Source organism: Dendropsophus ebraccatus, chromosome 13 (genome assembly GCF_027789765.1).
Source record: "Dendropsophus ebraccatus isolate aDenEbr1 chromosome 13, aDenEbr1.pat, whole genome shotgun sequence".
Classification (NCBI taxonomy): domain Eukaryota; kingdom Metazoa; phylum Chordata; class Amphibia; order Anura; family Hylidae; genus Dendropsophus; species Dendropsophus ebraccatus.
Window position 1 is genome coordinate 46,094,005 of NC_091466.1, and position 27,276 is coordinate 46,121,280.

At 44.7% G+C, this 27,276-nt stretch overlaps 1 long non-coding RNA gene across 1 annotated transcript; it reads left to right on the forward strand.

The window, feature by feature from the left end:
- Window positions 1-7,447: 7,447 nt before the first annotated feature.
- Window positions 7,448-16,646, forward strand: LOC138770335 (uncharacterized). The gene is made up of 3 exons (XR_011359462.1): window positions 7,448-7,669; window positions 16,510-16,531; window positions 16,627-16,646. It is a non-coding gene; the product is annotated as an uncharacterized lncRNA (long non-coding RNA).
- The last annotated feature ends 10,630 nt before the right edge of the window (window positions 16,647-27,276 follow it).

Genomic DNA, 27,276 nt, shown 5'->3' on the forward strand with positions numbered 1-27,276 from the left:
TATCAGTGTGATGCGGGGGCTCTCTCTGTGTATTATCAGTGTGAGGCGGGGTCCCTCTCTGTTTATTATCAGTGTGAGGCGGGGTCCCTCTCTGTGTAGTATCAGAGTGAGGCGGGGTCCCTCTCTGTGTATTATCAGTGTGATGCGGGGTCCCTCTCTGTGTATTATCAGTGTGATGCGATGTCCCTCTCTGTGTATTATCAGTGTGATGCGGGGTCCCTCTCTGTGTATTATAAGTGTGATGCGATGTCCCTCTCTGTGTATTATCAGTGTGATACGGGGTCCCTCTCTCTGTAGTATCAGTTTGATGCGGGGTCCCTCTCTGTGTATTATCTGTGTGATGCGGGGTCCCTCTCTGTGTATAGTATCAGTGTGATGTGTGGTCCCTCTCTGTGTAGTATTAGTGTGATGCGGGGTCCCTCTCTGTGTATTATCAGTGTGATGCGGGGTCCCTCTCTGTGTATTATCAGTGATATGCGGGGTCCTTCTCTATGTATTATCAGTGTGATACGTGGTCCCTCTATGTGTATTATCAGTGTGATGCGGGGTCCCTCTCTGTGTATTATCAGTGTGATGCGGGGTCCCTCTCTGTGTATTATCAGTGTGATGCGGGGTCCCTCTCTCTGTATTATCAGTGTGATGCGGGGTCCCTCTCTGTGTATTATCAGTGTGATGCGGGGTCCCTCTCTGTGTATTATCAGTGTGATGCGGGGTCCCTCTCTGTGTATTATCAGTGTGATGCGGGGTCCCTCTCTCTGTATTATCAGTGATATGCGGGGTCCTTCTCTATGTATTGTCAGTGTGATACGTGGTCCCTCTATGTGTATTATCAGTGTGATGCGGGGTCCCTCTCTGTGTATTATCAGTGTGATGCGGGGTCCCTCTCTGTGTATTATCAGTGTGATGCGGGGTCCCTCTCTCTGTATTATCAGTGTGATGCGGGGTCCCTCTCTGTGTATTATCAGTGTGATGCGGGGTCCCTCTCTGTGTATTATCAGTGTGATGCGGGGTCTCTCTCTGTGTATTATCAGTGTGATGCGGGGTCTCTCTCTGTGTATTATCAGTGTGATGCGGGGTCCCTCTCTGTGTAGTATCAGTGATATGCGGGGTCCCTCTCTGTGTATTATCAGTGTGATGCGGGGTCCCTCTCTGTGTATTATCAGTGTGATGCGGGGTCCCTCTCTCTGTATTATCAGTGATATGCGGGGTCCCTCTCTGTGTATTATCAGTGTGATGCAGGGTCCCTCTCTGTGTACTATCAGTGTGATGCGGGGTCCCTCTCTATGTATTATCAGCATGATACGGGGTCCCTCTATGTGTAGTAACAGTGTGATGCAGGGTCCTTCTCTGTGTATTATCAGTGTGATGCGGGGTCCCTCTCTGTGTATTATCAGTGTGATGCGGGGTCCCTCTCTGTGTAGTATCAGTGTGATGCGGGGTCCCTCTCTGTGTAGTATCAGTGTGATGCGGGGTCCCTCTCTGTGTATTATCAATGTGATGCGGGGTCCCTCTCTGTGTAGTATCAGTGTGATGCGGGGTCCCTCTCTGTGTATTATCAGTGTGATGCGGGGTCCCTCTCTGTGTAGTATCAGTGTGAGGCGGGGTCCCTCTCTGTGTATTATCAGTGTGATGCGGGGTCCCTCTCTTTGTAGTATCAGTGTGATGCGGGGTCCCTCTCTGTGTAGTATCAGTGTGATGCGGGGTCCCTCTCTGTGTAGTACCAGTGTGATGCGGGGTCCCTCTCTGTGTATTATCAGTGTGATGCGGGGTCCCTCTCTGTGTAGTAACAGTGTGAGGCGGGGTCCCTCTCTGTGTATTATCAGTGTGAGGCAGGATCCTCTCTTTGTATTATCAGTGTGATGCGGGGTCCCTCTCTGTGTAGTATCAGTGTGATGCGGGGTTCCTCTCTGTGTATTATCACCGCTCTGTGTATTATCAGTGTTATATAGGGCATACTTCTCTGTGCATTATTGTGGTCTCCCACCAAGATGGTTCTTTTTTCTTTTTTTTCTACACCTGTCCAAAACGTTCTGTCGTCAGCTTAACCCCTTAAGTACTGGGCCTGATATGGCCTTAAGCGATGTCACGGAACGGCTGGTCTAATACGTTGTGTGAACATAGCCTAAGACGTTTCGAGCAATTAGTGATAAAGATCAAAATTGGGGTCACAGATTAAAATATTTTCAATTGAAATATGCCGACAAAACTGAAGATAAAAGACTATTTGAGGTTGCACAGAGTGACGGTATTATTAAAGTCCAAACAATACAAGGGGGAGACGGATTATATATGTTACATCTCTTCTGGGCATGTGCCCAACTGAGAAAATATTGGGAAGAAATTGTGTCTATTCTGGTGGGAGAAAATGTATTGCAGGGAGCTCTCACCTTTAAGAGGGCAATATTGGGGAAAGAAATGGTCCAGGGGGGGAGTAGTACACTGGGTGGGCCTGGGTGAACATTGTAAGAGTGGTTTATAATTATCTGAAGGGGTCTATGTAATTGTTGGAGCTGTGCTATGTAGCCCTCTAGTTCGGCCTAGGTGATTGTTGGAGCTGTGCTCTGTGATCATCTGGTTGGGCCTGGGGTCAGCCAATACAACCATCTAGGTGGGCCTAGGTGAGCATTACAAGTATATAGGTGGGCCCTCATGGCAGGCAGAATTGTGTGGCACAATCTCTAAAGGTTTAAGAGAATACTGGAACATCAGTAAAGAACCATGTAAGCAGATCCCGCTGAATACTTGTATTGAATGCTTAAGACGTTGGAGAAAAACTGAAATACAGCTACAGACTGTATAGTTTGAGATGACGCTAACACTTAAGGAGAATCCTTAAAGGGGTTATCCAGTTCTACAAAAACATGGCCACTTTTCCCCCTCTCTTGTCTCCAGTTCAGGTGTGGTTTGCAATTAAAAATTGGAATAGACAAAAGTAAAAAGGAATTTAGGCAGAAGGAAAGAGATGCAGAGGGTCAGGTATTAAAGAAGGAAGAAGAGTACCCCCAAGTGATAAGATTTACTCAATGAGACCCCCAAGGACTAATATCCCACTGCAGCCATAGGCTCTGTCAGCAGTTCCTTTCCACATCAGATCCCTCAATAACAATGTGACTGATCTGTATGTCCCAGTTATTATGCTTCCTTCTCAAATATTAGTGTCCCCTGTAGCCATTAGTAATGCCCCTTCCCCAGTAATATAGAGCCCTGTAGCCATTAGTAATGCCCCTTCCTCAGTAATAGTGCCCCTGTAGCCATTAGTAATGCCCCTTCCCCAGTAATATAGAGCCCTGTAGCCATTAGTAATGGCCCTTCCCCAGTAATAGTGCCCCTTTAGCCATTAGTAATGCCGCTTCCCCAGTAATATGGAGCCCTTTAGCCATTAGTAATGCCCCTTCCCCAATAATAGTGCCCCCTGTAGCCATTAGTAATGGCCCTTCCCCAGTAATAGTGTCCCCTGTAGCCATTAGTAATGACCCTTCCCCAGTAATAGTGCCCCCTGTAGCCATTAGTAATGCCCCTTCCCCAGTAATATGGAGCCCTGTAGCCATTAGTAATGCCCCTTCCCCAGTAATAGTGTCCCCTGTAGCCATTAGTAATGCCCCTTCCCCAGTAATATGGAGCCCTGTAGCCATTAGTAATGCCCCTTCCCCAGTAATAGTGCCCCCTGTAGCCATTAGTAATGACCCTTCCCCAGTAATAGTGCCCCCTGTAGCCATTAGTAATGCCCCTTCCCTAGTAATAGTGCCCCCTGTAGCCATTAGTAATGCCCCTTCCCCAGTAATATGGAGCCCTGTAGCCATTAGTAATGCCCCTTCCCCAGTAATAGTGCCCCCTGTAGCCATTAGTAATGGCCCTTCCCCAGTAATAGTGTCCCCTGTAGCCATTAGTAATGCCCCTCCCCCAGTAATATGGAGCCCTGTAGCCAGATATAATGTCCCTATTCCCAGTAATAGTGTCACCAGTAGTCAGCAATAATGGCCCTGTAACAAGTAATAAAACTCTCTTGCAGCCAGTAACAATGCTCCATAACCCATAATGATGACCACATTCCCCTATAATAACATCCCCTTTTGCCAATAATAAAATAATAAGGCCCCTTTAGCTAGATATGCCGCCTGCAGCCAGATTCAGTGGTCCCTGTAGACAGATAGGTCCCCTATAGCCAGTGGTAATGCCTCAAGAGCTAGATACAATGCTCCCTACAGCCAGATACAACACCCCCATATAACTAGATATGCCTCCTATGACCAGATGCAATGTCCCCTGTAGTCAGATACAGTATGCCCTTTAAAACCAGATACAATGCCCCCTGTAGCCAGCTATGCCCCATATAACCCAAAACAATGCCATGCACAAAGAAAGAAAGTTACACTTACTTTCCACCAACCCAACACTGTGCCTCCTGCAGCCAGATACAATACCTCTATAACCAGATACAATACCCCTATAACCAGATACAATGCCCCTATAACCCGATACAATACTTCTATAACCAGATACAATGCCCCTATAACCAGATACAATGCCCCTATAACCAGACACAATACCCCTATAACCAGATACAATGCCCCTATAACCAGATACAATACCCCTATAACCAGATACAATGCCCCTATAACCAGAGACAATGCCCCTATAACCAGATACAATACCCCTATGACCAGATACAATGCCCTTATAACCCGTTACAATGCCCCTATAACCCGATACAATGCCCCTATAACCAGATACAATACCCCTATAACCAGATACAATGCTCCTATAACCAGATACAATACCCCTATAACCAGATACAATGCCCCTATAACCCGATACAATATCCCTATAACCAGATACAATACGCCTTGTTACTAGATATACTACCTGGATCAAATTCCATGTCTGCTATAGCCAGATACAGTGTGCCCCTATAACCAATTAGAATGACCCTTACAGCTAGATATGCCCCCGTAACAAAACACAATTACAATACCCCTATAACCAGATACAATATCCCTATAACCAGATACAATGCCCCTATAACAAGATACAATACCCCTATAACCAGATACAATGCCCCTATAACCAGATACAATACCCCTATAACCAGATACAATGCCCCTATAACCCGATACAATATCCCTATAACCAGATACAATACGCCTTGTTACTAGATATACTACCTGGATCAAATTCCATGTCTGCTATAGCCAGATACAGTGTGCCCCTATAACCAATTAGAATGACCCTTACAGCTAGATATGCCCCCGTAACAAAACACAATTACAATACCCCTATAACCAGATACAATATCCCTATAACCAGATACAATGCCCCTATAACAAGATACAATACCCCTATAACCAGATACAATGCCCCTATAACCAGATACAATACCCCTATAACCAGATACAATGCTTCTATAACCAGATACAATACCCCTATAACCAGATACAATGCCCCTATAACCAGATACAATATCCCTATAACCAGATACAATACCCCTATAACCAGATACAATACCCCTATAACCAGATACAATGCCCCTATAACCAGATACAATATCCCTATAACCAGATATAATACGCCTTGTTACTAGATATACTACCTGGATCAAATTCCATGTCTGCTATAGCCAGATACAGTGTGCCCCTATAACCAGTTAGAATGACCCTTACAGCTAGATATGCCCCCGTAACAAAACACAATTAGGGAGATTTATCAAAAATTTAAGCCATTTTTTTGAAGTGCAAAAGTCACAAAATTTTGCACAACCGCATAGTTGCGACTTCTCCTCGACATACACCAATCATGCCTACTTCGGCTTACGCTGAAAGTAGACATGATGTACAACTAACTAAAATAGTCACACATGGGTCGCAGACTGACTCCATACTAGAGGTGGTGTATTTCACCACCTATAATGTGGAGCCGGCATGCTCCGTGGGTTAGGTGCAGCCAAAATAAATGGCCCTTCCCACACTGGTATTACTAGGCTGCTGCTGCTTGTTTTTTAACCCAGCTGGTTATGGAAAGGGAGGGGATCCAATGCATTTTTAATTATTTATATATTTTAAAAAAACACATAGGATCCCCCCCACTTTCCATAACTAGCCACGTTAAAAACCAAGCAGCAGCAGCCTAGTAGCACCAGGGTGGGAAGGGCCATTTATTTTGGCCCTCCCCAGCCTAATATTACCAGCCTGCTGCCGCCCAGTTCAAGAGCGCCAATTTTGACGCTCCGGGACCACTGGCACCCAGCTCTTCCCAGTACCCCTGGTGGCATTGGGTACTGGGGTAATAATGGCAGGGTTAGTGTTAGCCATTTTATACCGGCTAGCACTAGGCCCAGACTTAATAATGGATTCCGTCTATCAGACAGCTTCCACTACTAAGTCTGTAAAGTAATGAAAGAAAACACAACACACTTAGAAAAATATTTTAATCAAATAAAAACACCCCCACACCCCTCGTAGACCATTTTATTGAACAGTAAAGTCCGCTGGTCATCAAAGTAGTCCAAACGAATCCGACGTAATCCTCTGCATGCCGGTATCTGAACTAGAAAGGGAGAAGATAATGCTCATTACCTAGGAGGCAAACCAGGGCCAATGAGACTATTTAGAGACAATTCTGAGACCATTTAGAGACAATTCTTAACCAAACAAATCTGCACCACAGAAAATAGACCATGCTTATCCCTGATAGTAAATTGCACTTTAAATAGAACAGTCTATTCTTGCCAAAGCAGAAATAGACCACATCTAGAAAAATCCCCTGTTGATAAATTTCCCCCAATGTCTACTTTAACCATATACATTATGGCCCCTATACCCAGATACAGTGGCCCCTGAAGCCAGAAACAATGCCCTATGTAGCTAGAGAGGCTCTCTGTAGCCATATACAATAACATTAGTAGTTAGATAGGCCCCCTGTAACCAGATGCAATGCCCCATATTGTCACAGGCTGAAGTGTATTGAGTGTAGGAGACTGGACTTCTCTATACACATATGTGTTATAATGGCCGCCTATGGCAAACTGTGCACAATAGTCAAGATGAACATAAACACTAAACCCCAAAAGAGACCTGAACCCTACACAGGCAGAGCAGGCGGGAAAGTAGTGGCAGATATGTAATAATAATCACTTATTACCCTTATATAAAACTATTAATAAAATAGTAATTATATGGGAAAAACTATTCTTATAGGAAGGGACTGGAACCTATTTATCAAATAAATGTTTTTGTTTTTTTGAGCAACATTAATCAAATATCAGTATAAATCATAATAAAATACTACAGCCGAGCGCATAGACCAAGATTTTATTCACACTAATTCCTGCCAATGGCCGACTGTTCATTGTTTGGTTAGTACAAGTGTTTGTTTCAAGATGTTTAAATAAAGATTATTGAAAATCATGATGTAATTTGTTTACAAACCGGACCCTTCAGAGCTTTATTAGGAGTTGGACTGTAAGTACACACATCCATTGGCTCCTGGTATTTTTTTGTTATTTTCTATTTTTAATCAGTTTTCTCCATGTAATCTTTAATTCTCTCACACACATTTGTGTAAGATTGGTGACAAAAGGAGTTTTGGAGACATGGAGGAAGAGCTGACCATCATCTACAGCGAGGAGGACCAGTTCGTGGAGGATACGGACTTTCCCGTTGTCTACGAGGAACATGTGAGTGAGAATTCCCCATCCAGTATAGCAGGGTATAGCAGATAGGGTTGTATAGAGATGGGGTTGTGTACATAGTGGGATGTCCTGTCCAGGAGTATCTGTACCTGTAGATACTCCTCCCTGATCACATGACCACATAGGTGCCCCCCCCCCCCATAGGAGACAGTGGTGATGGGAGGAGATGTGTAGAATGGGGAGCTATAAATACCTTACACCCTGTTACTTATTCCCCATGTTCAGCCATTTCCAACTGCCATTTTGCCATGTTCCATGCAGGGGGCGGGGCTTAGTTGGCCATGATAACTGCTGGGTGGTGGCTGTGGTCTATGGCCGGGCTCATGCACTGTGTGTGTTATGTGATCTCCAGCACCTCTGCGGACATAGGAAGGAATATACTCCTATAAGGTAGAGAGGGAAATCACATAGCACACATACATGGGCCTGGCCTAAGACTTTATCCAGATGTGCAGTTATATGTGACAATGCTATCACTGGATCAGGATCTACTGTGTGATCTGTCAGGTTGAATAAAAATAATTATAATATATATGGTACAGTATGGGATTTGTAGTTCTGCAACCTGAAGCTCTCCTGGTTGCATAACTACAAGCCCCATCCTCATGTTGTGGTGATGGGAGTTGTAGTTATTCAACCAGGAAAGCTCCAGGTTGCAGAACTACAACTCCCATGATCATGGTGTGGTGACAACACTTTATGGGAGAAAAACAAACAAAAAGAAAAAGTCTGAAGGGAAAATGCTCAGCACATCCGAAGATCATATACAAGATATTCTTTATTAAACATAGGTTAAAGCTGCTCCTGTGTTATTTTGTTGTGCAACTTGCTATGTGTACTGGCGCACTGGAGTGTTGTTGTGTTTCCCTGCTGCTTCTCTAAATAAAGAATTTAATAGCTGGAGAGTCACAGAGGGGGTGGCAGGGAAGCCTGCAGTGATATCCCCCTCCCCCATTACACAGCCACTGAGATGCTGACATACAAGAGGGGTGCCGCTGGACATTGTCCCTCTACGGGCTCTACAGGAAGACAGGGAAGCCTGGAGTGTAATCCCTCATCATACAGCACCACTGACAGCGTTGCTCGGTTTTGTCAAGGGGGAGGTGCCTTAAGGATGAACGGGGCCACCGCTGCTCTTGCACAATGTCCTGGGGATGGCCTATGGGGGGGGCACAACGACTGCTGTACATTGTCCTGGCTATACGGGCAGATGGGGAAGCCTGTAGTGGAATCCTCCTACCACCCCTCGCACAGCAGCACCTCCTCCGCATTGTAATGGGGGGGAGGATTCCACAACAGGCTTCCCTGTCTGCTTGTAGAGCCGGGACGTTGTCGAGCACAGCTATGGACCCCCGCAGTGCACAGCAGCCCGGCCATCCTCCATAGCGGCCGACAGACACAAGGCTGTGAGCGGTGAGGAACTGTGCCAGGTCACTCTCCGTTTGTGAGACAGCATGGAGCTCCGGATTTGCCGCAAATGGAGGAGAGCACTGGAGAAGAGCGCGCTGTAACAAATCCGGCATGGTACAACTATTTATTGATATGTAATTACAAAATCACCATGTCAGCAGGGTTCTGTGTATTGTCTGCTGGATACCTTCTAAGAAAACATTTACATTTTTGCATGATGACTGGTGTACTCCTTTAAATAAAAATAAATAAATTACTATATATATATATATATATATATATATATATATATATATATATATATATATATATATATTAGAATGCACTCTGATTTATTATTAGGTGTAACATACATTTACTGGCAAATAGCTGCTATACTGTAGACCCCAAACTGTAAGAGCAACGCCTGCCTCAATGTCAAGCGGCGTTGACATGTCAATTCTTGGAGCGGAGGAGAGAGGAAGCGTGTGAGCCCTCTCATAGAGTCTCTGTTTAACACTGAGGCTTCTGTCACAGATCTTTGCTGCCCCGGTCTTGCAGGCCAGATGTGGCTCTTTTGATGGCCGCATCTGGCTCGCAGCTCGCTGCGACTGCCACTCCGCCTTACCTACTGCCTGCCCGGACGTGCTCCTCCAATCCAATTAGCACAGAGGGGGCATGGGGCTGCTGCGGCAGGCCGTGGCGCATGTGTTGATTGGATGCGTGCACCACGGCCCGCCACAGCTGCCCCACGCTCCCGCTCTGAGCTGATTGGATTGGAGGAGCACGTCCGGGCGACACGTCAAGCTGCCGCTACTACCCATCTCGCAAGTGGAGGTTAGGAGGCGCAGGGGAGAAGCATGGGGGAGGCACATATGGCTGAGATGCGAGTGGACCACCCGCCACCATGCTCTCAAAAGGAGGCTGCCCGCTGCCAGACACTTTTGGATTGGGCAGCGCTGCGGCTGCAGCTCCTCTCCCAGCAGCCCGCCGTCTCCTGTGATCTTCCAGCAACGGCAGCATGGTAAAGAGACGCTGCATGCTCCGGAGACCGCGCGCTGCCGGGAGAGAAGCTGCTGGGAACGGGTGACAGGTGAGGTTTTGTTTTTGTTTTTTTTTTTCTGGTGGGGAAGTGCGGGTGCCAGGCTGGTGTCAATAGAAGGGCACTGTACAGAGGGGAGGGTCTGGATTGGACTGGAGTGACTATATGAGGCACTATTGGGGCATATTGGCTACTATATGGGGGTATTAGATACTATATGGGGCACAATTGGGGGGTATTGGCTACTAAATGGGGCACTATTGGTGGGTACTGGATACTATATGGGCATTATGGAGGTATTGGCTACTATATGGGAGTATTGTCTACTATATGGGGCACTATTGGGGGGTATTGGATACTATATGGGGCACTATTGGGGGTATTGGATACTATATGGGGAACTAGATACTATACCGGGCGCTATGGGTGGATTAGATACTATACCAGGCACTATGGGGTATTGGCTACTATATGGGGCACTGTGGGGGATTGGCTACTATATGGGGCACTGTGGGGGGATTGGCTACTATATGGGGCACTAATGGGGTATTGGATACTATATGGGCACTATGGGGGTATTGGATACTATATGGGCCACTATTGGGGGGGATTAGATACTTTACCAGGCACTATGGGGGGATTGGCTACTATATGGGACACTGTGGGGGGATTGGCTACCATATGGGGCACTGTGGGGTGATTGGCTACTATATGGGGCACTGTGGGGTGATTGGCTACCATATGGGGCACTGTGGGGGGATTGGCTACTATATGGGGCACTGTGGGGGGATTGGCTACTAAATGGGGCACTGTGGAGGGATTGGCTACTATATGGGGCACTGTGGGGGGATTGGCTACAATATGGGGCATTGTGGGGGGATTGGCTACTATATGGGGTACTGTGGGGGCATTAGCTACCATAAGGGGCACTATGTGTGTGTGTGGGGGTCAAATGGCATAGTGTGTATGTGTGGGAGGGGGTCAGGTGTGGTAGTGTGTTAGTGGAGGGGGTCAGGTGGGGTAGTGTGTGTGGGGATGGTGGTCGGGTTAATTGCGGGTTAACAGCAGAGGGGGCATTATTACTATATGGAGGGTACAGCAGGGGGCATTATTACTATATGGGGACACAGCAGGGGGCATTATTACTATATGGGGACACAGCAGGGGGCATTATTACTATATGGGGACACAGCAGGGGGCATTATTACTATCTGCTTATGACGGCACTCAGAGGGCCCATGCCCGTATGTTTTAGGACCCTAGCAATGCCCCTGTACTAAAGTATATGACAATCTTACCATATGTATACTGCTTGTAGATCAATGGTAGTCTGCTCATCCCGAAGGTGCAGGGTAGGAGGATAGAGATAGTAGGGAGCACCTATGTCCCTAATAGGCCCTATGTCAGGTGCACCAAACTACCCCTGCTTGCTAAGGGACTTGTCGGGGTGTAAGCACCCTAATAAAAGCGACCCCTGCCCCGTCCAATTCCTCTCCAATGCCCTATGCTCACCCTATCATTTACTCCCAACTGGTTCCATCCACCAGGAATAGTCGGGGGAGATTGTTACGGCAGCTTGTAGCCGGCGCCAAAACAAAGTCAGTTGTAAAAAAAATACACACAAAAAATGGCCCAAAAAGGCCAGTCACATGCCCTGGGTGTAGCATGTGGCTCCACCCACATTAGGGCATTTTTGCCCTGACAGGTCCCTGAGCGAGCAGGAGTAGTTTGGTGCACCTGACATGGGGCCTATTAGGTACAAAGCTGCTCCCTACTATCTCCATCCTCCTACCCTGCACATTCAGGATGAGCAGACCACCATTCATCTACAAGCAGTATACATATGGGGACTGGTCTATACCATGCAGCAATACTGGAGTTTTTGTTTTTTGGATACTTTGGGGAAATCCAGCCTAAATGTAGCACATCCTGCTTTGTCTTTAAGGGAACATTCACATGTACTGTGTTTGCTGCAGATTTTATACTGTGAATTTTATGTTGCAGATTTCTGCTGTGTACAGCCGCACAAACAATTGACTTGTCCATTATTTACGGCCGCTGGTGCAGGAACAACGGCCGTTGTTCGGGCTGTGCACACATTGTAATGTATGGCCATTCTGACGGCTGTACATTGAACAGATGTCTATGGTTAATTGGATTACAGGCACACCCAAATCTGCCCGCAATCCAAATAGAAATAAAACAGTGGCCGTTGTTTGACACTGCCAACAACGACCGATGTTTTAATAATAATAATAATAATTTTTGTTTAATAATAATTTTTGTTTATATAGCGCCAACAGATTCCGCAGCACTTTACAATTCTGGGGTACATACATAGACAAAAAATAGACATTACAGAGAGATACATATAATTATCCATACATGAGGAGTGAGGTCCCTGCTCGCATGCATGAGCTTACACACTATCAGGAGGGGGTGCGAGACAGAATGGCAGAGGGGCAAAGTGCATCATTGTTCTTATGGTCCGGCCATCATTATAAATAAGGCAGTGCAGGTAAGGATGGGTGAACCTGTCACCAGCCAATGCATGCATGCACAGGTCTAAGTGCTTAAATGCTTGGTGTGTGTGTGTATGTATGTATGTATGTATGTGTGCGTGGTGGTAGGTGTGTGTGTGTGGGGGGGGGGGGGGGGGAGGTTGAGGGTAGCAGTCAAAATTAGGGAACCTGGTAAGCCTGCTTGAACAGATGAGTTTTGAGGGCACGTTTGAAGCTTTGGGTATTGGAGGTGAGTCTGACAGTCTTGGGTAATGCATTCCATAGAACTGGTGCAGCTCGGGTGAAGTCCTGGAGACGGAAGTGAGAGGTGCGGATTAAGGTGGATGTTAGTCTTAAGTCATTAGAGGAGCGTAAGGCACGGGTAGGGCAGTAGACAGAGATGAGGGAGGAGATATAGGGAGGTGCAGCACTGTGGAGAGCCTTGTGGGTGAGCAGGAGGACTTTGTATTGTATCCTGTGTTTAACAGGGAGCCAATGTAGTGACAGGGGGGAGGCATTGGTATAGCGGCTGGACATGGGGATAAGCCTGGCCGCTCTATTGAGAATGGACTGGAGAGAGGAGAGTTTAGAGGAAGGGAGGCCGATTAGTAAGGAATTGCAGTAGTCAAGGCGGGAATGGATCAGAGCGACAATAAGAGTTTTAGCAGATTCGACAGTAAGGAAGGGACGGATTTTAGAGAAGTTTTTTAGATGCAGATTACAGGAACGTGAAAGAGATTTAATATGAGGAGTGAAGGACAGATCTGAGTCAAACATAACCCCAAGGCAGCGGGCTTGCTGTGTAGGGGTTATGGTTGCACCACAGACAGAGATGGAGATGTCAGGTGGAGGGTGTTTAGCAGAGGGAGGGAGGACAAGAAGCTCAGTCTTAGAAAGGTTTAGTTTTAGGAATAGGGAGGACATAGCGTTAGAGATGGCAGACAGACAGTTACTGGTGTTCTGTAGAAGTGCGGGGGTGATATCACGGGAGGAGGTATATAGCTGGGTATCATCAGCATAGAGATGGTACTGAAAACCAAACTTACTGATGATTTGTCCGATGGGTAAAGTGTAAAGTGAGAAAAGGAGAGGGCCCAGGACTGATCCTGAGGAACCCCGACTGTAAGGGGAAGAGAAGATGAGGTGGAGCCAGAAAGCGATACGCTAAAGGAGCGGTCAGAGAGATAGGAGGAAAACCAGGAAAGAGCAGAGTCCTTTAGGCCAATAGAGCGGAGCGTGGAGAGGAGGAGCTGGTGGTCTACAGTGTCAAAAGCTGCAGATAGGTCCAGGAGAATGAGCAGGGAATGGTCACCTTTAGATTTGGCGGTGAGGAGATCATTAGAGACTTTAGTAAAAGCAGTTTCTGTAGAGTGGTGAGGACGGAAACCAGACTGAAGGGGATCAAGGAGAGAGTTGTCAGAGAGGTAACGGGTTAGGCGGGAATAGACCAGACGTTCCAAGAGTTTAGAGATAAAAGGGAGATTAGAGACAGGTCGATAGTTGGCTGCACAGGAGGGGTCTAGGGAGGGTTTTTTCAGTAATGGAGTGATGGTGGAGTGTTTGAAAGTCGAGGGGAAGATGCCAGAGGAGAGGGAGAGGTTGAAGACTTTAGTAAGGTAGGTAGTGACAACAGGAGAGAGAGACTGGACAAGGTGTGAGGGAATAGGGTCACTAGGGCAGGTGGTGGGGGGGCGAGAGGAGGCTAGGAGTCTGGAGACTTCCTCCTCTGTCACTGGCTCAAAGGCTGAGAGGGATGAGGAGAAACAGTGAGAAGGAATAGGATTAATATTACCTGGGGAATGGGAGATGATCTCCTGGCGGATTGTGTTTATTTTACCCTTGAAGTAGTTGGCTAAGCCTTCAGCACTGAGGTTAGTGATGGGTGTCTGAACTTTGGGTTTAAGGAGAGAGTTGAGGGTATCAAAGAGGCGTTTTGGGTTATGGGAAAGAGAAGAGATCAGAGTGGTAAAGTAGGATTGCTTAGCAGAGTGAAGAGCTGGGTAGTAGCTTCTAAGCATAGACTTATAATGTAGAAGGTTGGATGTTGTCTTGGATTTCCTCCACAGATGTTCAGCACACCTAGAACACCGTCTAAGAAAACGAGTTCTGCATGTGTTCCAGGGTTGTGGCCGTCTGTGTCGGGCTGTTTGGGGTATAGGGGGTGCACGTTTGTCCAGAGTGGTTTTGAGGGTGTCGTGGTATTGTTTGGCAGCAAGATTAGGACAGGAGAGGGCAGAGGTGGGGGGCAATGATGACTGTACGGTATCTAGCAGTTGTTGGGTGTCTATAGCACGTAAGTTCCTATATGTGAGTGAGTGAGTGTTTTGACTATGTGAGAACGTTGCCTTACACAGTTTGATAAATCTGGGCCATAGCTGCTCCCATCCATAAACAGCGCCACTACTGTCCCCGGTTTTTCCGTGGTATTGCAGCACATTTTCTAGTGAAGTAAATAAAACTGAGTTGTAATACCACATGACACCTGAGGATAAGCATGGCGCCGTTCTTGAAATAAATCAGAAATAAATAAATAAATACATTTATAATTCAGGATAACTCACATAACCCCCTAGATCTAAGATAAAAGCTTACACTGATTTGTTAGTTTATTGTCCACATTTTTCAAACATAAGTGACAATTATAATTGTAAATTATACCACAAATAGGGTGTGCAGTATATAGGAGAGTTTTTTATGCAACAGAGTTACACAATATGACAGTATATTACCCCAATGTGTACTGGATGGGATTCTAATAAAATTATCCACAGACACTGATTACTCATCTACCTTCATTATATTCATCTGCGGCGCTGGTTTGGGGAATTTGTACTTTTTATTGATATTCCGTCACCATTTTGATGGCCGCCATATTGGATCAAGGGCAAATTTTCCAATGGGAAAGTGGTCATGTAGCATATAAAAAAAAAAAAGAATTTTCTCAGAAATGGATTGCCTCAATCAGGTTTGCAATATCTTTCTTGTTCAGACATCTCATTTTCCCGTTTGTAATTGTATTTTTCAATAAAGGAAATAAAAAACCATTGGCCAAGAGAAAGATGGCAAAGGTATAAGTAGAAGTATGAGTGTAAAAAACTAGAAATACCTTGCGTTGAAAAGATACTTCACACCTGTTCACAAACATAAGTGTGCCGGTTCACAAACAGACACCCAGCTAGAAAAGAGTGGGGTCCTACTAGCCAGAGCTCCGATTCTGCAGATTATTGCTCCTTGTAATAAAGACAACGATCGACTGATTGGTTATTTTTGGTCCTGACCTACAAACATTGGCCGCCGACTGCGCATCACTACGTGTAATAACGATGCACGGCCCATGGCTGATGACTGTATAAAGAAAATAATAAAGTATATACATACCTCTGCCCGCTCCCCGATGCTTCTGCCCGCTCCCCGATATTTTCCTGGCTTCTGCCCGCTGTCCGCAGCTGCCGGTGCAACTTCATAGACCGTCTCTAGATTTCCACCGGCGGCTAAGGACAGCGGGCAGAAACAATGAAGATACTGGGGAGCAGTATGCAGTATGGATCCCGCTGTCTGCCCTCTCTGTGGAAAAGGTAGAGACAGCCCCAGGACCACATGGAAAAACATAGATATCATCCACATGGTCCTCGGGCTGCCCCCCACCTTCTCCACAGAGCGGACTGACAGCGGGATTACAAATCTGACCATTCTGCTTCATAGCCCACTAAATCAGCCCCCCGTGTGTTTTTGGAAGAAATGACTGTGTGTGTAATCCTGGATGAGCACTGTAATAGTGCCCCCACCTACACCCTATCCCATCCAAGCACATAGGTCAGATGGACACAGAAGGAGGTCTCATGCTCAGCAATATACCAATGTCCTCTGCTTACTCTCTCTATTTCCTATTTCAGGCTGGACTGGATGACGGCGAGGGTGAGTTTTGTCTATAATATCTCTATGTATCTATGTATCTCTACAATGTATAAAGCAGTTCTCTAAACTAATGGTTTTCTATTTTTTTTCTTTAGATGAAGAATCGGATTTCGGGTGAGTAAATCTAAACTGAAGATGTAAAACTTGTGTGACCCTATAATTCCTCCCCTATAGACCCCGATCATCACTGATGTCTCTAATGTGTTACTGGTTTTCACTATCTTCTCTATTCTATCACTAACAGGAGCGACATCGAGGACATTGAGGAGGATTCGGACGATTGGGAGTAAGTATCTCATAGTCTCGTCTTAAACAACAAGCCTATAAAAATTACAGGTGTTAGGAGCTTTTTGTGTTGTTTTTTAAGGGGTAATTCAGCAAAAACCAAATTCTTTTAAATCAACTGGTGACAGAAAGTGCCAGAGATATGTAATTTACTTCTATAAAAAGAAAATCTCCAACACTTATCAGCTGCTGTATGTCCTGCATGAAGTGGTGTATTCTTTCCAGTCTGACACAGTTGCTCTATGCTGCCATCTAAGTCTGGGACAGGAACTGCACTGTAGCAAATCCCCATAGAAAACCTTTCCTGCTTTCCAGACTGGAAAGAATACCACTTCCTGCAGGATATTCAGCAGCTGATAGGTAATGGAGGACTTGGGATTAATGGAAGTAAATTACAAATCTCTAAATCTCTGGCACTTTTCTGGCACCAGCTGGTTTGAAAGAAAAAACGTTTGGCTGAACTATCCTTTCTACTCCCTTCTTATTGGTGAAGTTCTGCCAGAAAACTGTTGTCTCTAATGTGTGTTTGGTTCTCACCATCTTCTCTATTCTATCACTAACAGCAGCGACGACATCGATGAGCGTCTGGAGCATTTGGAGTAAGTATCTCACAGTAAAATACTATAGTAATAAAATCAGTCACAGACATGTTTGCAGGGGGATCACATATTTAAAACAAACCTATGAAAAACAGCATTTGGAGCTTTCTTTTTTTAAAGGGGTAATTCAGCAAAAAAACTCAACTCTTCCAGTACTTATCAGCTGCTGCATGTCCTACAGGAAGTGGTGTATTCTTTCCAGTCTGTGCTCTCTGATGTCACCTCTGTCCACGTCATGAACTGCCCAGATTAGCAGCAAATCCCAATAGTAAACCACATCAAGAATACACCACATCATGCAGAACATACAGCAGCTGATAAGTAATGGAAGACTTAAGATTTTTTCATAGATTACAAATCTCTGACATTTTCTGGCACCATTTGATTTAAAAGAATTTTTCTTTTTTGTTTTAATGTTACATTACTTGCATTGTTTTCTAGCAAACCTTGCAGCATTTTATTGAATAAAGTGTTTTTCTTGGTCTGATTTTTGTGGTGTTTTTCCCCATAGCAGAGCATGTGATTCATTGGTTTCCCTTTGAGGCTGTGTTTACACATGGCAGTTTTTTTTGGAAAGCTGCTATTGCAGTTTTTAAGCCAAAACCAGAAGTGGATTCAAAGTAATGGGTACAATAAAGGAAGCGCTTATATGTCTCCTACCTGCCGGATCCACTCCTGGCTTTGGCTCAAAAATTCCAGTGGCAGATTTCCTAAAAAAACTGTCTTGTGTGAAACCAACCTCAATCTCATGAACTGTAAAGTAAAAAACAACCCCTTTTTTTTTCTTTACAACGAATATCATTGCATATCAACAATCAAAAATAAATATACAGGAGTATAGGAGTTGAGCATCCATGGGAAGTAGAGGAGGGAAGGGTGATCATAGTTGAACCAGGGATATGCAATATACCTACTTAACTGGGCCAATCTCTCTCTATCACTTTATTAGTCATTTAGCAGGGCTGTCCTCCGCTCGTCGCTCTATTTTTCTTCCCTGCTTATGGTCAGAACTATTTTTTTCTTTTCAAGTTTTTTTTTTTTTTATACTTTCTGGGCACCCGAGAACCCACGGGAGAAATCCGGGGGTGGGGAGGGGCACAATTTGGTTTTGGGTAGATGAACACTAAAATAGTGGTGTGGAATATAAGGGGGTTAAACGACAAGGTTAAAAGACATGCGGTCTATGGGGTAGTTAGAAACTATTTACCTAGTATTATATGTTTGACAGAAACACATCTCACTAAATCCACAATTTCTTTTTTAAATGGGCCCTGGTGGTCTTCGCAATATCACTCTACTTATTCAGAATCTTGGGAGACATGAATTGTGTCATGGACGAGAGGGTTGACAGATTAAGGTAAAAAAAGGTAAAAAATATCCCGAGTGTTACTCCTCTGAACAGAATATGCACGGAATTAGGGTTCAGAGACATATGGAGAGAGCGGAACCCTGGGGTGTCGGCCTTCTCGTGCTTTAACAAAACATGTCAGACTAGTTCCCGTATAGATATGGCATTAGTGAATGATCTTTTTGTGCGTTATGTTGGGGATATAAAATATAAGACGAGAGCAGTGTCGGACCATTCTCCACTGTGTGTGGAGATACATACGGCAGAGGAGAGGAGAGGCGGGAGTTGGAAGATCAACGCTCATTGGTTCAGTCTGCTAAACAGGGATAGGGAGATTAGAGATAAACTAGAAGAGATGCTGGGGGAGAACTGGGGGTTTGCACCAGATAGTATAGTTTGGGACACATTGAAAGCGGAAGAGGAATTTTAAAAAAGAGTATTGAAGTGAAGAAGAGGGAATTTAGGAAGGAAAAGAAGAAGCTGGAGGATAGATTAGTGGTAGCAGAGAAACACTACTATGAAAACCTTTGTGAGGATAGTAAGAGGGTGTGGATGCAGGCCCAGGAGGATTATAACAACATGTTAGAGGTTAAGGCTAAAAATAAAATTTTCTTTCAGGGGAAGGAAAGGTATCTAAATAGTGGGAAACCTAATAAATGTATAATGTCCATAAAAGCTAATCAAGCTCCAAAGAAACAGATATCTGTTATATGGGATAGTGAAGGGAGACTAATAAGCTCTCAAAAGGGAATTAGAGAGGTTTTTGAGAATTACTACAAAAGGCTGTACAAATCAGAGAAGAGGGCAGGAGACGAGGAAACTATTTGGAGAACTATTTCAATCTAGTTAAATTCCCAGTCCTGTTAGAAGATCAAAGAATGGAGTTAGGGGCCCCACTGACAGTAGCTGAATTTGAAATAGCATTAAAAGAAGTGAAGGGTAATACCACCCCGGGGGTGGATGGCCTCCCATTTGAAGCCTACAGGAGATATGGAGCGGTGATGATACCGGCCTTGTGCAGGGTAATGGAGGGGGCTTTGGAGGTAGGCCATCTACCAAACTCCATGAAGGAAGCAGGGATCATTTTGATCCCTAAGGAGGGGAAAGATCTGCAATCTGCGGGGTCTTATAGACCCATCGCATTATTGAACGTCGACATTAAATTATACGCAAAGGTTCTAGCTAATCGCTTGAAAAAAGTGATCTCGATGCTCATGCATGAGGATCAGGGGGGGGTTTATCCCGGGAAGGTCAATTATGAAAAATATTGGTAGAGTTTTTCACAATGTTCAGTGGGCTGGGGAGGGGGGGTGCCCACTCCATCCTGTCATTGGACGCTGAGAAGGCCTTTGACAGGGTGGAGTGGGGATTCCTTTGGAAGGTAATGGAAAGATTTGGGTTGGGGATGGAATTTGTGAAGAAAGTGCAGCTTTTGTATAGTGAAGTGAGATCTCATGTTGTAGTGAATGGAGTTGGTTCCGAGAGCTTCAGTCTGGAAAGAGGTACACGACAGGGATGTCCCCTGTCCCCCCTGCTATATGTTTTGGCTCTCGAACCATTGGCAATACTGGTTAGAGAGGACAAGAAGATTCAGGGCTTCGGGGTGAAGGGGGGAAATGATAAAATCAGCCTTTTTGCCGATGATACACTTTTATTTATTGGTAACCCCGAGTATACAGTGAAATATGTAATGGATCTAATAGAAAGATATCAAGCTTTCTCTGGATTAAAAATCAATTGGGACAAGTCCATATTGCTTCCGCTCTCGGATAGTGTAGTTAGCGGCCTGGATCATGGAGGATGTGAGCAAATGAGAGTGTTAAAATCAGGAGAGAGCTTCAAATATTTGGGAGTAGAAGTTACGAGGGACATTAATGATTTCCACGAAAAAAATACTTTTAAAGTCCTGAGAGAGATAGATAAGAAGGTGGATATATGGGTAAACCTGATCAAGTTCAAAGCGGACAGAATAATGCTGGTCAGTACAATAATCTTGCCAAAATTATTATATATCTTTTGTGCTACACCCATTTGGGTAGATAATAGTACCTTTAAAAGGGTGGAGTCAGTCTTGAATAAGTTAATATGGGGAAGAAAACGAGTGAGGCTGAGGCAATCGGTTCTATGTTTACCAAAAGGCAAGGGTGGAGTTGGTCTCCCGGACATGAGATCAGTCTCTCGGACATGAGATCATACTTCCTGGCGTCTCAGCTGTACCACCTGTGGAATAGAGATAACGTTGAGCTATACAAATCCCTGGAAAATAAATTGAGAGATTCCCACGGTGGTATGGTTGAGATCCTGGAGATGCCCTAAAGGGGGAGGATTGGGAAGTCTTCCCATCAGTTGGTATGTTGATTAAGATATGGGAGAGGTGCAAGAAATGGTGCAATGTACGTAACTTTATTGAATGGACTTCCCTTTGGAAGAATTCCAGAATGGAGGAAATCTATAAATTAGGGACCTTGGTAAATCTCAAAGGGGCGGGCATAGTGAGGGTATGTGACGCCTTTAGAGATGGGAACCTAAGGTCCTGGCAGTCCTTGAAGGAGGAAGATGGGCTGGAAGGGAAAGAGTGGTATGAGTATGTACAGCTGAGGCACGCCTTCATTTGCTCTGAAGATAAAAGTCTTTTCCTAGTCAACCCTGCACCTGATATACTAACAAAAATACATAAGGGGCAGCCACCAAAAAAGGGTTGTCTAGAATGTACAGAAAGTTGAGGGAAGAAGTATATGAGGTGAATGAATTAGGGTGTAGGGGAAGGTGGGAAAAGGAAATTGGGATTCTCTCGGATAGAGCATGGGAGAGGATCCTAAGTAATACCAAGGGTGTCTCGGTAAATCAAAACCATCAATTGGTACAGTTACATATTTTGCACCGTTTTTACTATACCCCACACTTCCTGAAGAAAATAGGTAGAAGAAGAGAAGCGGACTGCCCAAGGTGTGGGGAAATAGTGAAGGATTGATTACATATCTTTTGGTTATGTCCAGCCTTAAATGAATTTTGGAAAGCGGTATTAGAGGAGGTAGAAAAAGAGCTCGAGTTGGAAATAGTGCCTTATCCTTCCCTGATTATTTTGTGTGATGATACCCACTTGGTAGGTGTTGGTAGTACGAAGAAAAGGACCTTAACCCCTAGACGACCCAGGACGTAGAGTTACGTCAAGGAAGTCTGTCCCCAGACGACCCTGGACGTAACTCTACGTCCTGGGTGTTTCTCCCGCTATGAAGCGCGCTCCGGAGCGGAGCGCGCTTCATAGGAGGTGGGGGCCGGCTGCAGTGAGCAGCCGGGACCTCACCGGTAATGACACGCTGCAGCGATCACGCTGCCGCGTGTCATTAACCCCTTAAACGACCGTGGCGTTTAAGTGTAAGTGACAGGGGAAGTCCCCTGTCACTTACCGATCGGGACCCCCGCAGTGTGACTGCGGGGGTCCCGATCATTGAAACGGACCGCCGGAGGTCTCTCACCTGCCTCCGTGCGGTCCTGATCGGGCGATCTGCTACACTAAGCCTGCACAGGCAGGCTCAATGAGCAGATCGCCGATAACACTGATCAATGCTATGCCTATGGCATAGCAATGATCAGTGTAGAAATCAAACTAGTGTATGTAAAAGTCCCCCAAAGGGACTTCAAATGTGTAAAAAAAAAAAAGTTCAAAACACTATTTCACTAAGAGAAGAATGGTATAGAAGCAAATTAATTTATTAATTACTGCCCGGGAGGGGGGGGGGATACTGTTTTTATGGGATGATGATATATGGATTTTCCTTTTTTTGTATTTTGAAGATTTCAATAAAATAATGTAAATAATAAATAAATAAATATACAAAAATATAAATACCATCCATCCATTTGAAGACCCCCCATCCCCCCCCCCCACACGTTTCCATATTTGTCCCCTCAAAAAGTCTATAAGTGTGTGTGACTCAATTGTAAAAATAGAAGTATCCTTTGTGCTTTCGAAGGCGCTTTTTATCTGAAAATCCCAGAATGTGTGTCCATCGTGCACTCCATATCTCGCCTGCATTGCTGAAAAGCCAATCAAAGTGCCTCGATGAGTTATGTGACTTAAGTGCCTAACTCCTTTGTTAATCCAAAATTGTCAATCTCTTCTCTTTGTAAATTCGTGACATTTTGTATTCCCCCAGATTGGCGTAAACTCTAAACTGTTTTTAATCTTACATAGGCGTTTGACCACTTTCCATGGTCTAGTGTACAATTTAACATAAGAAAAGAAACCTAAATTATCCCCCTTCAACTGCTCTCCTTCTAAACTTTCCAAGATATTTCCATTTGGGACAGCTTCTTGGAGGATATATCTGACTGTAGGGGAGAGGACGCCCCGCATCAAGTCCTGTAACTTCATTGCTAGAAAATATAGCCGAAAGTCTGGCATGCTCAGCCAACCTTCCCCCTCTCTCTGTACCAATAGCTGATATTTAATCCCCACTTTTCTCCTCCCCCATATCAGACTATTAATAAGAGCAAGTAGCCTTCTAAACCACCGATCCTGGATCCAGATTGGAGCCTCAACCTCAATCACATGAACTGTAAAGTAAAAAACTAAAACCTTAACAAAACACACAACACATATGTAAAGAATAGACGCCATACCTAGAGCACACACCAAGGTCCCAAAGTGACAAAAAACACCAAGTAGACAAAATCATTGATTGTGGTGACTTTCACATCTCATCCCAAATACCCAGTACAGCGCATTTATAGTCAGATCATCTGGTCTAATAAATCTGGGCCAGTGGATTTCCAATGTACTATGTTTCTATAAAACCTCCCCCAACATGCAGCACTTGGAGGACAGACTAATATCCCCTTTATAATATGCAATTATTTCTTTATTATTATGTAATAGGTGGAAGATGGCCGTGATGGACGCCCCGTGGATTTTCAGGTAATTACACTTCATTAAAACAGCAGAAAAAAATCAAATAAATCATTTTTACAATAGTTTTCTCCCCAGCTTGTTTACATCTCTGCCCGTGCCATAGACTCCATTCTATGGTCGGGTGGATTCCGCAGTCCACACGAACAATTGACTTGTCAATTCTTCGAGCGGATGGCGGAATCTGACCGACCATAGAACGGAGTCTATGGCACGGGTGGAGATGTGTTCCAGCGGCTGTGGCGTAATCCGAAGCGGGTTACTAGTAAGTAATTGAAGATGAAAGTTTTCTGCTTAAAATTCATCTATTCACCTCTGGCAGAATAGGAACAGAATTCAAGCAGAATTCAAACCCCATTGAATTCTATAGGATTCCCCTGGAGGAATCAGCCCAAAAAATTGACATGTCAATTCTTTGTCGGATCCGTGGCAGAGAATTCTGATTGAAAATTCTGCTGTGTGAATAACAGAGCGGAAATCCCATTGAACACAATAGAACATTGCTCTATTCATATTTTATGGAAAGAATTTCAAGCGGAAATTTAGGGTGTGTTCACATTATGGAATCTGCACGGATAACCTGCCATGGATTCCACTGCTCGCATCTCCTCCTGTTCCATTGAATCCATACTATGGTCTGGGGATTCCGCCATCCGCATTAAGAATTGACATGTCAATTCTTTGGGCAGATGTCGGAATCCGCCCGATTATAGATGGAGTCTATGGGACAGGTGGAGAGGCACATGGGCGCATCCTGCTTCAAATTCCTGGCCTATTCCTCAATGTGCAGATCCCCTTAAGGGGAAAACTGGCAGTGATGACAAGGGGTTAGTAAATATCCTGATGGATTTCATGTTCTTATTGAGAGGTCACAATAAATAACATTTTCTGAAAGTTTCAAATGGGACCAAGTAACAATCATCCTAACCAACCCGATGTTCTCTGTTACAGAGACGACAAGTACCCGCTCTACAGTTGGGTCCCGAGCCTGGAGACCATCGTGTAAGTATGAAGAAGCAGCGGAGGTATAATCATCCATCTACATGATATCACAATATGATTCCATTTATATCTGTGTTCCCCACCAAATACTCACATATGTATATTCACATATCCCCAAAACTATGGGGCAGATTTAACACACGATTTGGTTTCTGATCTATATACAGGGAGACTGACGAAGAAGAGGACGAGGCAGTGGACATCCCCTGGTGAGGGCTCAAAGAATCATATTTTCTATTTATTTTAACTGCATCTTCCCCTATAGACTCCGATCATCGTGAAGATGTCTGTAAATATCATTATTGTCTTTTATTAAAGGGGTACTCCGGCGCGGGGGTATTTTTCAGATTCAGGCCGGGGAGGGGGTGGTTATGGATGGCGGAGGTCACTTACCTCCCCGATTCCAGCGCCAGGTCCCGGATCGCGCCGCCCTGTACACTTATTCCGCAGCCACTCCATGGTGTGAGCTGCCACATGAGACGTGACGTCTCCAAGCAGCTTACCCATTCATCGTCTGTAGCGGAGTTCCGCCTCGGCCGCTGAATGGGTAAGCTGCTTGGAGACGTCACGTCTCATGTGGCAGCTCTCACCATGGAGCGGCCGCAGAACGAGTGTACAGGGCGGCGCGATCCGGGACCTGGCGCTGGAATCGGGGAGGTAAGTGACCTCCGCCGTCCATAACCACCCCCTCCCCAGCCGTATCTGAAAAATACCCCCGGGCCGGAGTACCCCTTTAATGACGTTCTGCTAGAAAACTGTTGTCTCTAATGTATGTCTGGTTTTCACTATCTTCTCTATTCTATCACTAACAGGAGGGAGGACGACACCGAGGAGGACACAGAGGATTGGGAGTAAGTATCTCATAGTCTCGTCTTAAACAACAAGCCTATGAAAATTACAGTGTTAGGAGTTTTTTTTTAAGGGGTAATTCAGCAAAAAATTCTTTCAAATCAGCTGGAGCCAGAAAGTGCCAAAGATTTGTAATTCACTTCTGTTAAAAACATTTCCAGTACTTCTCAGCAGCTGTAGGTTCTGCAGGAAATGGTGTATTCTTTCCAGCCTGTTGCTTTCTGACATCTAAGTCTGGGAAAGGAACTGCCCAGAGCAGTAGCAAATCCCCATAGAAAACCTCTCCTGCTTTCCAGAATAGAAAGAATACAACTTCCTGCAGGACATACAGCAGCTGAGAAGTAATGGAGGGCTTGAGATTCTTTAATGGAAGTAAATTACAAATCTCTGGCACTTTCTGGCACCAGCTGGTTTGAAAGAAAAACTTTTTTGCTGAACTACCCCTTTAATTTTACATTAGTTGTATTTTTTCTCGCAAAATTTGTTGCATTTTATTTAAATGTAAAACTAAAAATGTAAAACTTGTGTGACCCTATAATTCCTCCCCTATAGACACCAATCATTGCCAGGATGTCTCTAATGTGTGTCTGGTTTTCACTATCTTCTCTATTCTATCACTAACAGGAGCATCATCGACGACATCGCGGAGGATTCGGACGATTGGGAGTAAGTATCTAAGTCTCGTCTTAAAAATTAGTGTAAGGAGATTTTTTATTTTTATTTTTTTAAAGGGGTAATTCAGCAAAAAAATTCTTTCAAATCAACTGTTGCCAGAAAGTGGCAGAGATTTGTAATTTACTTCTATTAAAAAAAAATCTCAAATACTTATCAGCTGCTGTATGTCCTGCCGGAAGTGGTGTATTCTTTACAGTCTGACACAGTTGCTCCCTGCTCCCACCTCTGTCTGCGACAGGAACTGCCCAGAGCAATAGCAAATCCCCAAATAAAACCTCTCCTGCTGTCCAGACTGGAAAGAATACCACATCCTGCAGGACATTCAGCAGCTGAGAAGTAATGGAGGACTTGGGATTTTTTAATGGAAGTAAATTACAAATCTCTGGCACTTTTCTGGCACCAGCTGGTTTGAAAGAAAAAAAAAATGTTTACTGAACTATTCTTTTCTTATTGGTGAAATTCTGCCAGAAAACTGATGTCTCTGATGTGTGTTTGGTTCTAACCATCTTCTCTATTCTATCACCAACAGCAGCGACGACATCGATGAGCGTCTGGAGGATTTGGAGTAAGTATCTCACAGTAACATACAGTATATTATAGTAATATAATCAGTCACAGACATGTCCGCAGGGGATCACGTGTTAAAAAACAAACCTATGATAATCAGCATTTTAATCTTTCAAATCAACAGGTGCTACAGAGTGCCAGAGATTTGTAATTTACTTAAAAATCTCAACTCTTCCAGTATTTATCAGCTGCTGCATGTCCTGCAGGAAGTGGTGTATTCTTTCCAGTCTGACACAGTGCCCTCTGCTGCCACCTCTGTCCATGTCAGGAATTGCCCAGAGCAGCAGCAAATCCCCATAGAAAACCCTCTCCTGCTCTCCAGACTGGAAAGAATACACCACATCATGCAGGACATACAGCAGCTGATAAGTAATGGCAGACTTGAGATTTTTTCATAGATTACAAATCTCTGGCATTTTCTGGCACCAGTTGATTTGATTTTTTTTTCCCTTTTTTTAATGTTACTTGCATTGTTTTCTAGCAAACCTTGTGTAACCGGTTGCTTTTGATA